Source organism: Myxocyprinus asiaticus, chromosome 42 (assembly GCF_019703515.2).
Source record: "Myxocyprinus asiaticus isolate MX2 ecotype Aquarium Trade chromosome 42, UBuf_Myxa_2, whole genome shotgun sequence".
NCBI classification, from domain to species: domain Eukaryota; kingdom Metazoa; phylum Chordata; class Actinopteri; order Cypriniformes; family Catostomidae; genus Myxocyprinus; species Myxocyprinus asiaticus.
This window is the reverse complement of record NC_059385.1, coordinates 6,400,001-6,421,397: the sequence shown is the minus strand read 5'-3', so window position 1 is coordinate 6,421,397 and position 21,397 is coordinate 6,400,001. Positions and strand designations below refer to the sequence as shown.

At 37.8% G+C, this 21,397-nt stretch overlaps 1 protein-coding gene across 1 annotated transcript in view; it reads right to left on the bottom strand.

The window, feature by feature from the left end:
* LOC127432983 (transcription factor 7-like 1-A) overlaps positions 1-21,397 on the bottom strand; it is a 45,517-nt gene that overhangs the window by 22,367 nt on the left and 1,753 nt on the right. The gene's annotated exons all lie outside the window — the stretch shown is intronic.

The following is a 21,397-nucleotide window of genomic DNA, read 5'->3' as shown; positions in this document are numbered from 1 at the left end:
CACAAGTAATTTTTCCACCAATATTTTTTTACAGGCAGATTGTTTCACTATATCACAATTCCAGTGGGTCAGAAGTTTACATACACTAAGTTAACTGTGCCTTTAAGCAGCTTGGAAAATTCCAGAAAATGATGTCAAGCCTGGTTCATCCTTGGGAGCAATTTCCAACATTCATCTGTGCAACGTTCATCTGTACAAGCAATAGTACACAAGTATAAACACCATGGTACCACGCAGCCATCATACCGCTCAGGAAGGAGATGCATTCTGTCTCCTAGAGATGAACGTAGTTTGATGTGAAAAGTGCAAATCAATCCCAGAACAACAGCAAAGGACCTTGTGAATATGCTGGAGGAAACTGGTAGACAAGTATCTATATCCACAGTAAAACGAGTCCTATATCGACATAACCTGAAAGGCTCCTCAGCAAGGAAGAAGCCACTGCTCCAAAACCACCATAAAAAAGCCAGACTACAGTTTGCAAGTGCACATGGGACAAAGATCTTACTTTTTGGAGAAATGACCTCGGGTCTGATGAAACAAAAATGTAACTGTTTGGCCATAATGACCATCGTTATGTTTGGGGCTTGCAAGCCGAAGAACACCATCCCAACTGTGAAGCATGGGGAGGCAGAATCATGTTGTGGGAGTGCTTTGCTGCAGGAGAGACTGGTGCACTTCACAAAATAGATGGCATCATGAGGAAGGAAAATTATGTGGATATATTGAAGCAACATCTCAAGACATCAGCCAGGAATATAAAGCTCGGTCGCAAATGGGTCTTCCAAAAGGACAATGACCCCAAGCATACCTCCAAATTAGTGGCAAAATGGCTTAAGGACAACGAAGTCAAGGTATTGGAGTGGACATCACAAAGCCCTGACCTCAATCCGATAGAAAATTTGTGGGCAGAACTGAAAAAGCATGTGCGAGCAAGGAGGCCTACAAACCTGGCTCAGTTACACCAGTTCTGTCTGGAGGAATGGGCCAAAATTCCAGCAATTTATTGTGAGAAACTTGTGGAAGGCTACCCAAAACATTTGACCCCAGTTAAACAATTTAAAAGGCTACCAAATATTAAGTGTATGTAAACTTCTGACCCACTGGGTATGTGATGAAAGAAATAAAAGCTGAAATAAATAATTCTCTCTACTATTATTCTGACATTTCACTTCCTTAAAATAAATTAGTGATCCTAACTGACCTAAGACAGTGAATGTTTTCTACAATTTAATGTCAGGAATTGTGAAAAACTGAGTTTAAATGTATTTGGCTAAGGTGTATGTAAAATTCTGACTTCAGCTGTATAAATATATATAGTACAGCATGACAATCTCAAAATGATCTAATATCAGCCAATTAATCAGCCTGGCTAACCTATTGGTCTACAACTATTTAAAATGCAGTATATCATATCTTGATATTCACAGCTAAATATACAGAGAAAAGAATATTTACAAGTGCATCTGGAGCTTGCATATTCAATAATGATAAAATATGAGTTTAACTCATTGCCTTGGGCAGGGCTTTGACTGGAGACTTTAACCAGGTTCTTGCTCTTTAATTTAAAAAATGTGCCTTAAGAGAGTTTGCTGCTGTCTAGTCGGATAGATGTTGATTTGCTCTTTGTTCATAGGTCACATAGAAAGAATGAAGTGATGTTTAAATACTTTCCATGCCGCCGAGTGAAGATGATGGGTAACATTAACAGGATTATGACAATGTAAAACTTCACAAATACACTCAATCATGACAGTCAAATGGTAGAAATGAAGCCTTTTGTCAAAACATACATAACTCTTATCTCTTTTTTAAAGGATATATGAAAGTCGCAACATGTTTTACCACAACCGCAGGCTTTGTTTGGATTCAAGAAATTTTAAATGTCATACCACAGGAGTTTCTGCAAAACAACAGAATTTTCTTTGAAATAGAAGAAAAAATGTAATCTTGAGTGGGGCGGAGCCAAGTAGGTCACGTCAATCATTCAAAGCATGGCCTACATTTCTCCCCAATGATTACTCCCATTCCTTACACACACCCTCTACTAGAATGGAGCAGAACACTCGTGGAGCACAAAGGAGTCTATTACCATCTCAGCTTTGGAACAGTTAAGCCAGACAAAGGCTGTGGATTACGTCCATGTATGCCTATATGGCAGTGCCCTGATGTGGCCAGAGAGGTTTGACATCACCTGGCTCATTTATTTATGCAAGTGACACCTCTTGCTGGTATTTTTACAGTCGCTGGAGGGAAAGACAATAGAAGCGGTGGTTTCAAGCCCTCCTCACCGCAGGTTAGCATTCAGGCCTATTGTTTTTTTTTTTTTTTAGAGCTGCTAGAGTTTCCGATAATTAAGTAAACAATTTATAGACAAACGACACCCCTATCGGTGCTAATAGGAAATACATTTTCAGGGAAAAGAAATTCAAATCTAAATAAGAGATTTGAGCCCATCTACCCTGCAAATTGGCTAAATCCTGCAGTGTGGGGGAAAAAAAGAAGAAAAAAAAGAAAAACAAACAATGTTAACAAGAATTTTTTTTTAATAAATATCAAGTCCAAGTTCAGAGATTAAACTATGAGGACTTGAAGCTCATTAAAGAAGGCTTATCTTATTACAGAAACAATAAGCAGTGATTTAGCCAACAAATCACCTATTCATCCACCAATCACATTAAGAAGCAATTTGGCATAGTTCTGATAAGTTTCGGAGAACTTTAAACTCCATAGGGCCAACAGATGCTAATTTTGTTTCAGGTATTGGACCAAAACTTGCATGCTTATGAATGGCTACAGCAACAAATGTACATAAAACAAATTATGAAAATCCTCTGTTGTGTCACTTTTGGACAAAAAACAGCACATAAATGTACAATTTATTAGGGATGCATGATATATTGGTTTGAGCTAATATTAGTGTTGTTTTTTTCTTTATTTTGTAAAAATTATTATTATTATTATTATTTTTTTTTTTTTTAAAGAAGGGGTGCACAATATATCTGACCATAAATGACCATATCGGTATTGACAGATTTTAACTTTTTTTTTTAAATGTTTTTTTAATAATCATGTCTGTCTGATTGGGCTGATATTGGTGGCCAATCATTTTAGGGCTTATTTTTTTCCCATTTAAAACAGTGAACTCTTTTTCTATGAAAGGTTACATAACATTTAAAGGGATAGTTCACCCAAAAATTTAAATTTTCTTTTCATTTACTCACCCTCATGCCGTCCCAGATGTGCATAATCTGCAGAAAACAATTTATGTTTGTAGAAGATTATCTCAGCTCTGTAGGTCCAGACAATGCAAGGGAACTGGTGCCAAAATTTTGACACTACAAAAAGCACATAAAGGTATCATAAAAGGAATTTTTAACAGTATTTTAATCCATATCTTCAGAAGTGATATGATAGGTGTGGGTGAGAAACAGATCAATATTTAAGTCCTTTTTGCTAGAAATTCTTCAACCTGCCCAATAGGGGGCGATATGCATGAAGAATGTGAATCACCAAAAACACAAGAAGAATGGGAAAGTGGAAATTAAAGTGGAGACTGACTGAGCAGGGAGGAGAATTAATAGTAAAAAAATGACTGAAGACACTGATTTAACCACTGGAGTCTTATGGAACACTTTAATGTAGGGCTGGGTGATATAGCAAAAAAATAAAATCTCGATTTTTATCAAACTTATGGATGATTCACGATTAGATTTTTTCAACTTTCAAATGTACTCCAACATTATTCAAATTGTATGTTTTTTATTAGTATGCAAGGCAACCTGGTTACAGAAATCCAAGTTCTTTTCATTATAGGAAACAAAGGTGTGCAAGAAAAATGTACAAATACACCAAATGCACCACAGGGATAAGTTGTCAACGTAAAATATAGTGAAGAGTGTCAATGTAAAATAAATTAAAATCTAATAAACCCAGATGTTCAGAAATAATAGAACAAGAAAACTGCTAAATAATTCTTAGCCAGTGTAGGTATTCATTTTATCTAAACCAAGTCTATTTAGAACAGGGGTTCTCAACAGGGGCGTTATCACCCCCCATAGGGCGTTCAAAGGATGTCAGGGGGCTCTGAGAGCAAATTAGTAGAGAGGGGGGCATTAGGTTACAAATGGGGGGCTTTTATCAGTCATAATCAAATCTATTGTCAAGTTCCTCTTTGCATTAAAACGTTTATCAAGACTTGGAGTATATCAGTTGGTTCTCAATTATACGGGTTAGTACACATTTGTACCACGGTTCATCTGACTTTGAAGTCTAGAGATGGATCTGAAGTATCTGGTTTAGCAGCGTCAAATACACAGGTGGAGGCACAACCTCAGCTAATGCACCTGTATGGCTCTGTAGATGGATACGTCTCAATGGACAGAGCAGCACAAGCGCAAAGCTCTTAAAGCTTGAGCTCTTAATCTCGCAGCTTTGCGAGAATCAGTGAGAAGCAAGGGCCGAGAAGCGGAAACCATTTGAATTCGGCACAGAATTCTATATCACTACCCTTGAATTTACTATAGTAACACTAACTGTACTTTAGAACTAGATTGATAATAACTATTATAATATCACAACTTAAGCTCTATTAAATTGGTCATAGGCTTCATTAGGGGAGTGAGGGGATATCAATAATTTTTGTTCTAACATAAATATTTATATTTTGTATTTATTGTTTTTACATGTGTTTAGAGTAGGTCTACTGTTTATAATTACAAAAATGCCATAGTTTGTGAAGATTGGTCGTGAAGAAGATTCATGCTTCCATGTGTTTACTATTGTCTTGTTACAAATACCACTGTTAAAACTATCAAAATAAATAATGAATAAATACAATTTTCAATAAGGCAAATGTAAAATATATGAACAAAATCACTTTTATTATTAGTTTCCATTGCCGCATTTTCATTTTATAGGCCCCAGATATAGCCCTCCATCTGCTTGAATTCAAGAAACGCAAGGTTTGGTCTCATATTCATGACGCATAAGCCTGCTGAATTTATTAACAAAATGTTAAAATTATGCAATGCATCGAAGTTGCATTGAGCAAATTAAGTAAATAACACAAATATTGAGTTTTGTGTTTTTTTCTTTCTCTTTTTTTAGTAAAACAAAGTCATAATTGGTGGGGGTTCATCAAAAAAAGGTTGAGAACCACAAACTTTACAGGTATAATAAATAAAAATAGTATACTTTCTATGCAAAGTTTCTAAGTTAGTGATGCGCTGATATACAGATTTACACTGACACAGATAGCTGGCAGTTATTTAAATAACGGCCGATACCCTTTATGTTGACTGATATTATAAATCTATAGTGTTATGTTGTTTTAAAAAGACAGTGTTCACAATGAAAACTCCAATCTAGAATGTTTATGCTCAATATTAATGTACAATAGAAAAGAACAGTTAAAGGGATAATTCATCCAAAAATAAAAATTCTCTCATCATTTACTCACCCTTATGCCATCCCAGATGCGCATGTTAATGAACGGTCTCTTTTCTTTTTACCCATAATAAAGCTTTAGTTACGTGACTGTTATGGGTGCTTCATTTCAAATCATGGAGAGGCTATATATGGGAGAATCAAACATCCGCTGCTCCTTTTGCAATGATGATTCATATAGATTGCTAATTATTGCTTTGCTCTGTGACGTGTTTCAAGTATACTGCATCTATAGCCAACATTTGGCAAGCAATAATTTTGACAAACTTTGCTAGTTGAATTGTAATGATAAATTATTTCATATTGCTGCGCTGCTCAGCGTGAACTGCTAGAGGGTGCGTCTCTGTCCGCAGAGGTTTATGAATATACACACAAATTGTTTAATATACAATGAGTATTTTTTTAGATAAACATGATAATTTATAGTTATTGATTTCTAGATAACTTTCTAGATCAGTGGTTCTAAGAATTTTTTTGATGAACGCCCCCCTACTTCATCCCCATTTCAGATGAACTGCATATAATTGTGAACCAACTTATATAGTCCAAGTCTAGATAAATGTTTTAATGCAAAGAGGAACTTGAGGATAGATTTGATTATGACTGATAAACGCCCCCCATTTGTAACCTAACGCCCCCCTCTCTACTAATTTGCTCTCAGCGCCCCCTGGCATCCTTTGAACACCCCAGCTGAAAACCCTTGGTTTATAATATCAGTAATAATATCAGTTATATGCCACAAAATAAATGAATTTAAATGATCGACTATCGGTATCTGCCAAAATATCAGTGCATCCCTTTTATTTGATAAATCTAATTATTTCAAATCATCCAAATGCAATGGAGCACTTGTTAGGGCCCAAGCACTGAAAGTGCAGAGGCCCTATTGTTCTTCTAAGTATTATTAGGGCCCAAGCACTGAAAGAGTCCCCTTTAAAATGGGTGTGAAAGACAGCCTCTATAGCACCCCCCTTTTCACGTACAGTCAACAAAATTGGTACATAAATATATATATATAGTTCTCTTCAAGCCAGACAGCTTTCATAATTATAGTCATTAGGTCATGAGACTGTCATCACATTTAGACAACATTATGCCAAGACCTTGAAGATACGCAAATTTTGATATATTGAACGGTGTTGCCATGGCGAGGCATTAAATTAATGGTGAAAAATGGGAAACAGGAAGTGTCACATATCTTCTGTGTGCATTGTGTGATTTAGAACAAAATTGAAATGTATGTTTAATCTTGGGGGCTAATCACGTGGATTTGACTATTTTGGGTCATGGTTAGAGTGCTACCACCTGGCAGCAGGAAGTGTGGCTCTTACAGCAGACTTTAAAATAGTCTTCTTATATTTACCCAAATTGCTTCAAAATTGTTTAGAAAAATGTCAAATGCATTTGTCCACCTTGCATTGTTTTCCGAAAGCCACCGGGTGGAAATGGACCAGTTGCGCTTGGGCCCGTCATCGCTGCTTGCAGCTATATTTTGTGGTTTGTTCCTGTATTTTAGTGGCGCTCACTGACTTGCCTACATTAGCTGCATTTAAAGTGGCTCTTTTCATCAAGCCGGTGGTTTCCACACAGAACCGGGCTTCAGCTTCAACAGGAAAGACTCATGACTGACAGTTGCTCTCCGAGTTCCCATGGATACTATTGTGACCTCACTGATAACACTACTCCCTCCATTCAATGCCTACTTAAAGAACTAGTTCATAGGTCAGCCATACAGAGACCAGGGGTTCCCATGGCAATGTGGCCCATTTAGGGACAGCAACAGAGACAGAGTTTTGCATTGAATAACCATCAAGTAAAGAGAAAGTTTGCAGAAGATAAAGAACTACCTTTGGGAGACACCTTCAGATTCTAATCAAGAATGCAAGATGTGCAAAATAAAATAAACTTTGTATGAATATAAAAGGAATAAGACTTCTTAAATTTGAAATATACTTTAAATATGCATTGGAATTAAAGTTTTTTACTATTTCAACAGAAATGCACAGACAAATCCTTGACAACAGAAGGAATAAGAGAGTTATTGTGGTGCAAGACAAAACAGTAGGTCAAAATAAAACCGAACGCGTAATTACGACCACGAAAAAGTAATAAGCTGTCTGATAGAAGTACTGTTTTTCTGCAAAGGCGAAACACAGCCACCCTCCTTAAAGTCAATTACAAGTCAGTTATGCGGTTGCCAGTATTTCGGTATCTGGTTACACTGAACACTGAAGTCTAAACTATACCCAGGTTTACGATGAACAGCCTGGGCTTGTTAACCCACGAGGGGTAACAAAGACTTGCTTTAACCCAAAAAGTGCCTACTCTACCTGAAATACATTTGAAAACATTGAACAAATCAAACTTTTGATCGTTACTGCAATTTGCATTAGTATAATCTGTTTCGCATTTCGCATTAGTGGTCATATGACACATGAAATGCTGAAAGGAAACATTTATTTCTATGAAAATTTGAGGCCCAATTATAACAGTCTTAAAGACAGCTGAAGATAAAAAGAGAAACAGTCCGAACCTCCTTTTCTCAAATGCAGAGTGCATAATGAAGACAAAGAGCTTACAAAGAGCTTATTGTGTTCACCCAATAGACTACCCCCCCCCCACACACACACCAAATCCAACTTCACCCCTTCTCCAACTAAAAACAAGTTTTAAACTGCCGTCAATAGAGCAAATGCAAAAAATTATGTCACCTGATTTGAATGAAACTGCAAAACTTTTACACTACAGCCACATTCGTGCAGCCAGTGCACATTTTAGCTTATTAAAAGGCGGATTTGTTGACAAGCCTCCCTCCATCTGGTGTCCTAACACAAGGCACAACAAATAAAAAGGCTTTTTTTAATAACGTTTAAGCTACAAAAGTTAAACTTGAGTCAAAAGCAGAGAGGCCTTGCTTGCATTTGGCAGCTGAGGAAATCGCATTAAAAAAATTCTGCAACAATTAAACGCAAGAGAGAAAATAGAGCAGCCTTTTGCGAAATTGCACTAAATGACTGTTATCTGATTTAGGTTTTCATCAATCTTTCGACTATTTACAAATGTTTCTTATTGTGCAATGACAGTCTGGGGTGGGGGGTCATGTCGGAGACGTGACTAAACCTACCTGCGACATTTAGCTCACAATGGCGAGCGATAGCCCTCTGCACTACCTAATTTCAAAAACTTTCAGCCTTGTCAAACCAGTTCCCTCCTGCAAACAATTAGTCCCGGACCACGTACCACTGGATTGTGTGCGCGTATGTGCACGTGTGTGTGCGCGCCTGGAAGTGCAGGAGGTAAAGGAGTGAAAGATGGAGAGGGAAAGAAAGGGGGAGTGGGAAAGAGAGTGCAGAAAGTGGAAGGGGGCTTGGAGTGCAATTATACTGGGAATTTATGGACTGAGAAACCATTTATAAATCACAGTGCATGGGCTAACACAATCCAGATTTCACTGCTCGCAGCTGTAACTGGCTCAAAATACACACAGCATGTTTGTGCGGTTTTCACAAGGTTGGGTCTAGGAGCCGGGCGACTGGGGGTGGGGGGTAAGCACAATCGACATTGGCCACGACAAACTGTGGGAGTCTTTCAGAGAGCAAGATGCAATGCTAGGAATTGTTTACAACTGCAGACGAAAGTATAAAACCTAAACAACGTGCTAACTGGCGCCTGGGCCTCAAATTAAAAACATGAATAGTTATAAACGAGCTCCCCTCTGCAGCTGTTATCGTTATCGACAACGTCGACAATAAAAATTTCAACAAAAATTTCCGTTGTCGAATAGCAGCACTGCAGCTCACGCCTGACTGAGGAGAGGAAGAATTATACAGCTCACAGTCCAGATGCACTCTAAACTTTCTAAACAGCTTCAGGTGATGTAGATCGCAAAGTATGAGGGAATTATAATGCAAAAATACAAAATAAGTAAATACAGAAGCACTCTCGTTGTGAGGGAAAGGGCAAAGCGGGGGGAGAGAGAGAGAGAGAGAGAGAGAGATAAAGAGAGAGAGGAAAAACCTGGTTCGCCAGTGCCCACATACGCTGTCGCCCGGCCCTCAGCCACTCCCCAACCTCTGGCGGACGACAGCTTGCTCCTCCCCCGGTGGAAGGTAGTGGGTCCTCTGGCCCCGGGCAGATGGTCATGCTCCTCCCCCCCCTTTCTTATTTTTTTCTATTATTTTTTTCTATGGGGGGGAAACGGCAGCATGCCTCAGATCCTCAGCGGCCGGCAGTGACGTCTCCGTCCCCGGGCAGATGGCTGCGGCTGCTCCTGGGTTGGCTGGTAGTGGCGAGGACTCCACGACAGCACATCCCTCCCCCTTCTCAGGCTTCGGCACCAATGTAACAGGGTTCAATGGAAAGGGGGAGGCGGGAACCGGACGAACCATCAAAATAATGTTTAATGAGAAATTAAAACAAAGACAAAACATAAACACAAACGCACACACTGCAGCTGCATTTATCCCTCTCCTCGGCTGATTAAGCCAACTGGGGGCCGGGCATGCATAGTCACGGCCCGGCCCCACCCTCCTCCTCATCACACAAATATTTTACAATATCTAAAAATTCTTTAAAAAAGATGCATTCACCTAAGAAGCAGCATATAAGATATTTAGACTTGCTTTTCTTTACTGCGCTTGCAGAAGTATAACCAAGTGAAAAAATACACTTATATACAAAATACATTAATATTGAAGATACATTCTCTTAAAGAAAGTCTAAATATCTTATATGTTGCTTTAGTAAATGTATCTTGTTTTAAGGATTTTTAGACAATTTTAAATGGAAAACAAGACAAAAACACTTGATAACAATAGGAGTTTTTGAATTAAACATAATAAAAAGTATTTTCCCCCTTTAATTCAGTAAAAGTCATTTAGAGGTATTTTTAAAAGATGACTTTGTCCTCTCTATTGTTAGTAAGCACATTTAATACAACCTTTTAAGTCAGGGCACAAGCTGAATAATCTGTTAAGAGCTAATGATTAATTGTTGCAATAATGGCTACTGGTCGGATAATCAATCGTTAGATTAATAGATTATCAAAATAATCGTTAGTTGCAGCCCTACCAAATACAGTTTTTTGGTTGACAACAGCCGTCAACAAAGCAAGAGGATGTAACTGCTGCAAAGGAGACTTCTTTCGACAAATTTACAGTATAAGAAATCCAATATAGGGTACAAGTTTTGGTTGATGACAATTTCAGCAAAGTTAGGGGATGTACTGTAACCTATAGAAAGGTGATTACTTTCAACACATTTATAGGAATCGCAAAAAGTAGTACAAGGTTTAGCTGAAAACTAACGTCAAAAAAGGTAAGAGATATAACCGCTGGAAAATTTTCAACTTTTAACGAGTTCATAAGAAACCCCAAAAGGAGTCTTTTTAGACAACAATGTCACTGAAAGTAGGGAACGTAACTGTCGGGAAAGTGACTATTTCTGATGAGACACCGCCAGCACAGTTGGGAACGTAACCAATAGAAAGATGATAACTTTCATTTATAGGAATTGCAAAATGTAGTACATGTTTGGTTAACAACAAAGGTAAAAAAAAAAAAGGTAGGAGACATAACCATTGTGAAACTGATAAATTTCAACAAGTTAATAAGAAATCCAAAATTGAGTATGAGATTTGGTTGACGACAACGCCAGCAAAGTTAGGGGACGAGTTTAAAAGAAACCCAAATAGGAGAACATCATCAACGAAAGTAGGGGATGTGACTTTCGATGAAACAATATCAGCAAAGTTTGGGGATGTAACCTTCGGAAAGGTGAGTAGTTTTTATAAGTTTTTAGGAATTGCAAAACAGAGTACAAGTTTTGGTTGACGACAACCTAAGCAATGTTAGCAAATGTAACCAGTTTCAATTAGGCTGGTTTCAGGACCACCTGACCCGATAGGACAAGTTTCTTGTGGGCATTTATATTAGACACATTCTTGCAGAAAACACAGCTAGAAAATTCGCAACAGAATGTAACAGAATAGGTGCCTCAACAACAGTTTTTTAAAGTTGGATTATTTTTTACTTGAAAAGGCATTGTAAAAATGCAGTGCTTGTCAAGAAAGCTCACAAATCATCACTAGTCAACATTCGTGACCCATCCCTACTGACAATGTGACAACTTTCTGCAAGTTTTTAAGAAACCCAAAATGTATTTAGTCCAGAAAAGAGGGGAGAAACAAAATGGAAAAACCCTTTCCTGTTGAGTCCATCACAATGAGGTTCTCATCTGGAGAAATGAGGAAAGCTCTGGGGGTTTTCACCAGCCCTGAACTGCGCCTCTGGGTCCAAACTGCATCTGTGTGTGGGGAGGGGCGGCTCATGCCCTGACCGACAAGACCAAGCTGGATAAGACATACACTTTCACGTACGAACAAAACAGAAGCACGCACACATAAGCTCGTGGCCCAATGTGAGCACGTTGTGTGACAATGGAACTACTCTCAACCTTGCGGTCAGGACTGAAGAGTCGTAGTACTGCTGTGTCTGTGGCGGACCCCCCAACGCCACACAATGTGCATTCCCCTCCAATCACTCGGCTGCTCTTTTGTGTCAGCGGTTATGTCACTTCCACTCCACCAATCTGAATGTGCTAGACTGTGGCGGCCAGTGATTGTCTGCAGCCAAAGAACTGGAGCTAGGTTCTTTTTGTTTCGTTCTTTTTTAATTAATCATTACGCCATGTAGCGTCGATTTTTGAGAGGAAGTGAGTGGCAGGGTGTGTGTGATACAGGGGAGACTGGCATCCACCGTTTATAGGTTACATGTTGTCAGACAGATCCAAATGGAGAGTTTAGAAAGCCGATAGAGAGGGAGAGGGGCCAGCTCTGGAGCACGACGACGACCCCCCTGCTGGAATCTGGGAACTTTGGTGCCCACTCAACTGTGATTCACATCAACAGGCTGTGAACCTTGACCTCTGACCCCTAACTGAAACAATGTTAGGATGTATCTCACTGTCAAGCCCATGGACAAAATGCCAAAAAGGACATATTTTCATTTAGTGGCCTATATATGGTATCAACTTTACAATTCCTACAATCAAAGCCATAACCCCCAAAGACATTGAAGGGGACATGTTTGCCCAAATATTCAGATTGGTGGTCAATCAATATGGGTTTTTTAATTTACGATTCTTAAACTTTTACTTAGTCCACCCCCCACCCGAATATATTCAGTTAACCATATCCATTTATCCTTGCCCACAATTCCCCACTGCCATAATGCAAAACAGTGTGAATAAGACTCCCAGACGAACAACAAATCCAAAATTTTGACAACCATAAGCCTGGTTAAATGAATGCCAATTCTGGCTTTTAACATTTGTCAACCATCTACTTTGTTTGCAAGAAATTTCTTGAATTCGCCATTGAATGCGTGCATTTGGAATTGCTGATGTCTTAGGGATTACGACTGTGCTGCTGCAAAGTGAAGTGTTTTGTGGATCTACCGTGTAGTTCTCAGTCGCCACCCTCTAGGTCTTTGTTCAGCTTTTCAGACCCATACTGAACAAGTGAAAGGCCTCTATTCATAAAAGCTCCCATACACTCCCTGCCACCACGGCCAAGAGTCACTATAGAACATCCCTCATTTCACATGAGAATCTGGGCCTGCCTGCCCACCCCCAAGCCCCTGCCCACAAAGAGCTTCTCCACCAATGACTCCTCAAGAGAAAGACAAATATACTGAAGCAGGGTAAGAGCTTGACTGTCGTTTTAAAAATACTGAATTTGGGTCAATGAAGTGAAGCTCATTATTTTGTCCAGATCTATTAATTTATTTAAAAATACATTAAAAAAATGCAATTCACAAAAACAATTACTTGAATAAACCTCTTCCATGATGAACACGATTCAAAGTCAGTTCAAAAGTAATTTTGATTTTTTTTTTTCTGGCGCTTAAAAATCAAAAATGTCATATGGTGTAACCGTCCGGAGAGAGGTAAAGAAAATATCAGTCTCAATAAGAGCTAAAATTCTGGAAAAAAGAAATGTTGGCATGAGTAGTGCAGAATCATATTTTATTATTATTTCTTAAAAAAATAAGCAGTGAAACTATTTGTTTTAAAATTATTAATATTTGAAAAATCTAAAATCAGGTGGTGTAACCAATTGCCATTTTGTTGTCATGTGACAAAAAAACAAAAAACAGAGAGGACTCCTTTAGACCCTCAAGACTGTAAAATAAAAAATAAAATAAAATAAATTTTACCTTGAAAAATTTTGTAAAACTTTTTTGAAATTAATGCTTAAATTGTGTACACTGTCATGTATTCAATGTGCAAGGAAAGTATTTTAATACCATTTAATTGATGGTTACAACACGTGACATTTTTAGTCATTAAATATTTTTTATTTAGAAAATGCTATACAGTAAATGTTTTTCAAAAATGTATTAAACTAAATTGGACACAAAGATTACATTTCTATGAACTTGACACTTGTTTTTTAACTAGATTTTTAAAACATTTCTAATTTGTATAACTTTGAACAACCTTATTTGTCAATGACCCATTTAAAACGTTTTTGGAGGTTGTTGGGAGTTCCTGTCATTATTTATCAGGTTTTAAAAGTGAAGTGCCTAATTTCTGCACCACTACCAGCAATAGGGATTGCAAAAATAACAAACAATTTTCCCTAAATACTCTGCCCATCTGCTATTGTTGGATCAAAGAGGTAGTCCCGCCCCAAACTTAGGCCATTGGTTGAGTCAATATCGCTGTGTCTGGACACTCAAAAAATAGAAAAATACTGAAAGCTCCAGTGTTTACACTTTTCATGGAAATCAACTCACAAAGGTCTTATAGATAATCGTCTCTGCACATTAATCTGGGATATGAGAAAGTATTTTAACAAAAAAACATTACCTTTAAGTTTTAAAGTATGCATCCCATGAGTTAAAACTGATGTGAAGGGAAAAGGACAGCAGTAATTAAAAGCAATCCACAATAACAATCCACAACCAAAGGCAACCAAACTTCTCAGAAACAACCAATCAACATGAAGAATTAGCTAAAAGCACATCTCACCATACAAGAAAATCCTGTTGATGTCAGATCTCTGCATGGCATGAAGCAGCAGGCACAACAGAACCATGTGAGACTGTGAAGGGTTGCGATGAGAAAACACGTTATCACAGCACTCACGTGTTCCAACAAACCCAACAGGACACACACTTAAGGCTGCATGCCCACTTTCTCACCCACCTGGCACCCTCATCCCCCCACAGCTTGCTTTATATTTTCCCATAATGCTATGCCCCTAACTGCCCCATCTGCACCAGCCCCAGCCCTTCCTCCCCCTCCGAGGCCCCAGGAAGCTCTGACTGCGAGGTAATAACTGAAAACAGCTGTTAAAAATACCTTAAACTTTATCCCTGGCACAATCAAGTTTTATTAGCATGGAGTGATGCATGAAGTCAGTACACAGCTCTGAGCAAGAGCTCGCTGTTACTTGTGAAGGGAAAGGGGGGAACCACATTCACTGCAGGACATGCAACCGAAAATGAAGTGTGTATTGATGAGCGCTGAAGACTGCCAGCACAATCTTATCAATGGAGAATGAGGTCAGCGGCTTACACTCACTAAACCAACATAGAAACACAAGCAAGGATCCAGTCCATTCTGTCTAGAGTCAGGCTGCACAATTAATCGAATAAATAATTGTGATTACAATTACAGTTGCCACGATTAACTAATCATGAAAAGTGTCAATTATAGTAATTCATGTACAGTACTGTAGGTCTACTCGTGTTGTGTATATTTTCCATTTCATTTTTTATTTAATGTGTTTTTGCAGTGGTTAAGCATCGTAACCAATGACAGACAAGTCCGTTTTAGCTTCTGTATACAATTTATCCCAATTTGAATAATAGCTTTGTTTTTTATGGCTCTAAGAAGACCAGTGTGAAGTTGACCATTTAGTCACTGTTTTTTTATTTATTTATTTTTTTTTCAAATAAAATGGCTATAAAGTAATTCAGAGACAGTTCTTGGATGTGTAAACAAAATTAATATGGCATGCAGCTTATCCACACTAAGAAAAAATAAATAACAAATAGTTGGCTCAACCATAATGTAAAAAAAAGGTTCTACTCAGAAATGTACATATTTATAACATTTTTAGCTTGACATAATTTTCATTAACATGTACAACACAAAATATAAATTTTACATAAAATAAATGAATAATCGTGAGTTCCTTGAACATCTATAGCCTACAATCCCATAAAATTAAGATTTTAAGTACTACTATCTCAAACAATAAAGTACAGAACTGAGGTTATGGGGAATAACCATAAGCCCTTGTGCTTGAAAAATATTAGCATGTTTTGCTGGGTTAAAAGGAGCTTAACTGAGCATTTTATTAGATGTAATTAAGAATTCATAGCGATTTTAGCTATTAGCTTAGTATTATTGGTGTTTTACTGTAAATAGCTGTTTCTTGTAAAGTCACCATTATGGTGATTAGTGTTCCATAAGTGGTCAGCATTATGTGTGCTTCTTTGGGGAATCAAGTCTAATGCCTGACCTCAGTTATTTTCTTAAGAGCCAAGAAAATTAAGTATAAACAGTTAAATAAATGTTAATTAGAAACAATATAAATCTTATTTGTGTGACATGTGTGAAATAAAGTTGAATGAACTGATACATTTGTGTAAATCTAACAAAGGTTTTCTAGTTGTGCTGACATAAATGACCACAAGATGAATTTACTGAAAAAGTATTATGCAAAGATTCTACATACAGGCTATATTTTAAGTAAATCCAAAACATCTTATTTTCAGTGCACCTAAAATAAGTATTTTAATGTAAAATAACCACAATTACAATATTGTGGGAAATTCTCAATTATGATTTAGAACTTGTAGTCGACCAATAAGGATTTTTCAATGGCCAATGCCGATACCAATATCTAGAGATTAAGTTGGCCGACATAATACAGATTTAGTTAATATATTTAGCCAATATATAACATACAATTAAAGTTGAGGTGTACACAAAATTGTGAATGGCCAAATATTGGTCTAATTTATTGGCTTGTCTGATATATTGGTCTATCTCTACTTAGGACTCTTGAAATCTGATTCACAGCCTAGAGATTCACAAACATTTTGAAGTCCACCCAGGACAAACTGCCAAACTTGAGTATGATGTGATGGCAGATGAAGTGCACGCAAAAAAAAAAAAAAATTCTTAACGCTAATGGTTCAAAACAACCACCGTGTGCAACAATTTTTTTATTTTTATAAAATTGGTCCTTCCAGGACTGTATAAGCAACAGCAGGCAAATTATTGGCTGCAGCCAATAACTAGAGAATCTATATATCTGCTTCATTATTACTTCTACAACAACATAAAGCACAGATGATTTACAAAACACAGCTATGGTTCCGTTACAACAAAATCACAAACTGATTATAACCACAGTGCAGTGACTTACTATCTACACAATACTGTAAACACCAGGTCATACGAAGATAATCGGCCAAAGAGATAAAGAAAATATTGAAATACCGCAAATTTTAATTGATTCCATGCAACCAGCGCAGAACGTGATAGGATCAACAGGAAAGAGATCTGTGCCATGACTCTAGCCTTGGAAATAGCTCCCTACATTCTTTTATCAACTTCCTGCAGCGATTCTTCAGTCATTGCAGTTCACCCTCAAATACAAATGAATAAAAACTCAAACCAACATTAGTTGATGTCTAAAAATCAGGTATTTTTTAGTAGGGATGTGCAAAACTACATACTAAATTACTAATTCTAATTTGACTAGTCAGTGGGTTGCCTGAAATAACTGAAATGGATGGCATTAAAAGCAAAACTTTTCCCGAAAGGGTTTTAACCATGCAAACTGTCTACCAGCTAAAGCACAGCATGCTGTTAGCATGCTAATTAAAGTACAATTTAAAAATATCAAAACTACAAAATGTGTTTGAAAAAATCTAGATAAACTGGTCTACATTACAAATCGAATAATTCAGGGCAATTCAACTCCAGTCCAGAGTTGAATTCCAACCATAATCAAACAAACTTGCAGGTATTTTTCAAGTAAAACGCAATTATATTTATTAGCTTGATCAGGTGTATTTGATTAGGGTTGCAGCTAAACTCTGCAGGACATTAACCCTCCAGAACTGGAGCTGAATACCCCTGGACTAGTCTGTTGTTGGACGAGTAGTCGACTAGTCAACGACGTCTTGTCTGAAAAATCCTCTGTTACAAGGAACATCTTGGAGGAATAAATACAGAAGCCAAGTTCATGTGGGAAACCAGAAGGGAAATAATGTTTGGGAAGCTTTAAGGAACTTTCTGGTTTTAATCTAACTGAATAATCCGGTTACCAGGGAGGGTCTATGGTGGAACGCCTCCAATGTTATAAGCGTTTTTAAATACTGTGTGCATCATTACCTCATGAAGCATTAGTAACATTAAAAGGGCAAAATACGAGTAATTCCTGGCCCACTAACAAGACATTGCATTCATAGCACAAACATCTTCACCACAGAAATAGAGAAGGGCAGAGTAAGACAATTTCTACATTAATTTGAATCTGTTTAGTTTTCTCTTACAAAGAAAAAAAATCATCCTTCCATTTACATTAAATAACTTGGGATAAAATTGTAAAGCTGTGTTTATTCAGTCATTTGTGCAAACATTCGTACACCGGTTTTCAGGTTTCCTGCACAGTATTGCACTACAGGAATGTTGCCTTAACTTCAAGGCCTGGACAATGTCCCCTCTGTAGCTCAAGACAGGGAGGTGGGATGGGGTGGGGGTGCCTGGTTTCTCTCCATCTATCCCCCACCCCATCTCTGAGTGCTGAGTGTGTGGAAAAGGATTGGTCTGTTGACAGGGCCGCTCTACTGAGCACTGTTTGTTTATGTAAAATGAGGCCCTCTCATACGCAGGACAATTCCTCTGTTTACTTTATATTGTCTTGTAGGTCTTAAAATACCATCGTAGAGGAGAGAGTTTAAAGTCTGGAAGAAAGACGAAGAGGAAGAAAATGCCAGTCAAAAATGGGTGGACGTGCTCCGACAGCACAGCTACGCAATCGAGGGCTTGCCACTTACTCGCTAGAGTGACTTTGTCCAATAAGAGCCCTTAAGTTTAATTAATATTGCGGCTCAGCGTGGCGTGACCCCCACCAAAGTGGTTTCACAAGCAAGGAGTGTTTCCCCTACAAAGCTTTTAATTTAATAGTTGAAATGTTCGTTGTTTGTATTTGCGTTCCACTGGTTAGAAGCTAGTTTATGCTAGGTGAGCACAACATGCTACTGCGCTAGGCTAGGAGAAGTGTTATAAAAATAGATGTATTTAAAGGTGAAAGTGTATTTCTTATGTTCAAATATTTTCTGCTAACACCAGAAAATTGAAAACACTGCGGCTACTACCAAACATTGCATCCCAACTAGCCTGACACAGCGACATTGGCTCATACAATGGCGAGAGTTTAGGAAAGGAACTATCTGTTTTTAGACCAATGGAAGACAGGAAAGTGTTCAGGAAACCTGTTTGAAAACAATTATCATTGCAATTCCACTAATCGCAGTATTTTTGCTTGTGCCGCTAATGGCGAAAAAAATTATACACTCCGCCCTTAACATCTAACAAAAAAGTAGCATACATCTGCATAAAATTTAGACAAAATATCACTATCACACCAAGGGAACTGAGCAAGTATATCAAACAAGATTGGTTTTACCAGGCTAACAACAATGTATTGACAAACTGACAAAAAACACAATGGACTTTTACCCTGACTAAAGGGTGTTTACACTCACTAGAAAATAATTCAATCAATTAAGATGACATTATTGAATTAGGAAGTGAGAATAACCAAACAAAGAGCAATCTTGATAAATCAAACAATTGGGGAGGTTCCAAACAACAAAAGTCCTGAATTAGCATTAGCTAAAAGAGGACACTGTGGAGAATTTAACAACTCTCAATTACAACTTAAAGAAAAAATGAAAATTCTCTCATCATTTACTCACCCTCATGCCATCCCAGATGAAGAATATCTCAGAAGAATATCTCAGCTCTGGAGGTCCTCACAATGCAAGTGAATTGTGACCAATACTTTGAGGCTCCAAAAAGCACAAAAAGGCAGCATAAAGGTAATCCATACAACTGTGTGGTTTAATCGATGTCTTCTGAAGCAATCCAATTGGTTTTGGATGAGAACAGTCCAAAATCTCCTTTTTCACTGTACATCTTGCCATTGCAGTCTCTAGAAGCGTTCATGATTTCAAGCTCGATTACACTTCCTAGAGCTTCACGCATGCACAGAGCTAGGATGTGTAATCCAGATCACCAAGGAGACTGCTGATGTCAAGACTTATAGTGTAAAAGGAGTTATATTTTCATCTGTTCTAATCCAAAACTGACTGGATCTTTTCAGAAGGCATGGAATAAACTGGAGTTGTATGGATTACTTTTATGCTAACTTTGTGCTTTTTTGGAGCTTCAAAGTTTTGGTCACTGTTCACTTAAATAGTATGGACCTTCAGAGCCAAGATATTCTTCTACAAATCTTCATTTGTTTTTTGTTTTTCTTTCATTTCTGGGTGAACTATTCCTTTTAACAAGTCAAACCATGTTAAAGCCTAGTAACTTGGTTATGTGCTCGCTAAAAACAACAACAACAACAACAAAACTATAAAGTTCTTTTAAATGCTAGTTAGAGAGTAGCTAACACAAACTTCTCTACAAGAGCTGCCTTTTTGTGTTTTTCCATCAAACAAACTAAAAAAAAAAGAAGCTGTGCGAAAATAAAGCTCCTTCGAAAATCTCTGCATAGCAGGTTGTGTTTACGTTCTTAATTCAGTACCAACAGTTACTGTAAACAGTTTTCTGCTTTGGTTCAGTAACATTGTATGTTAGTTTTTTTCTCATAGACAGAGTAGCACTTCACAAACATTTGTACAACTATACACAACTTTGCTATTGTACACCGAGGACGACTTGGTTTTATCAGTTGCCTTCAGGCTTACACACACACACACACGAACACACACACACAGGCAGGCAGGTCAGAAGTCAGATGCTGTTATCCACCTTATCTACTAGAACCACAGTTGCTCTTTGTTACATCTGTTAAAGGTAACCTGTTTTATTCTGTATATAATGCCATTTGACGAGTTGACAAAGCCATTGTGGTGCAAACAAGCAAACCTAATACCACATCTAATATCCATGTGTATGACCTACAGATTCATGCATTCTCACAAGTTAGCAGCACAATGGACACAATAAAGAAATGTTTATCGCCACGGGCTCGCTAAAATTTTTCCACAATGACATGATGGCCTATGATCGCACGCCTCATCACTTACACATTGTCACAGTGCCTTTACTGAGCAACAGGCAAACAAGGCAAAGATATCTTCCCTAGATATACTTTGATGGAGCTAAATGGAGTAAAGCAAACATATGCAGCAATTTGGCTGTGATTCACACACAACTCTGTGGGGGCTTGCTGCTCAGGTAGCCAAACTGCCCCCCTAGGTGAAGATGTTATAAGATAATGGGCATCCAGTGGAGACCCTAGACAGGGCCGTCAAGCACTTACTAATGATAACAATAGTTGCCTAACAGCTCTCTAATTGTTTCGCTGATGGGGAAGAACTTGCATTTTGAGAACAGAATAATTCTTAAGTGGTTTCCACAACCTACAAAACAAATCACAAAGTCTGTTATGACATAAGCCCAATAAAACATTGCACATAAAACACAACCGAAACCCTCCTGCTTTCGATATCAGTGATTCATATGCACACAGTCATAAATTCAACGATCTAACTCAGCAACAACTACAAAGAGGGTAAAGAAACATTCCAGACACAAAAAGCTGGATGAATCCTATCTGCCTGGGCTTGCCTCCAGTTATGATAATACAAAATTAATAGTGCAGACATCTCTCAAGGGTTGCACT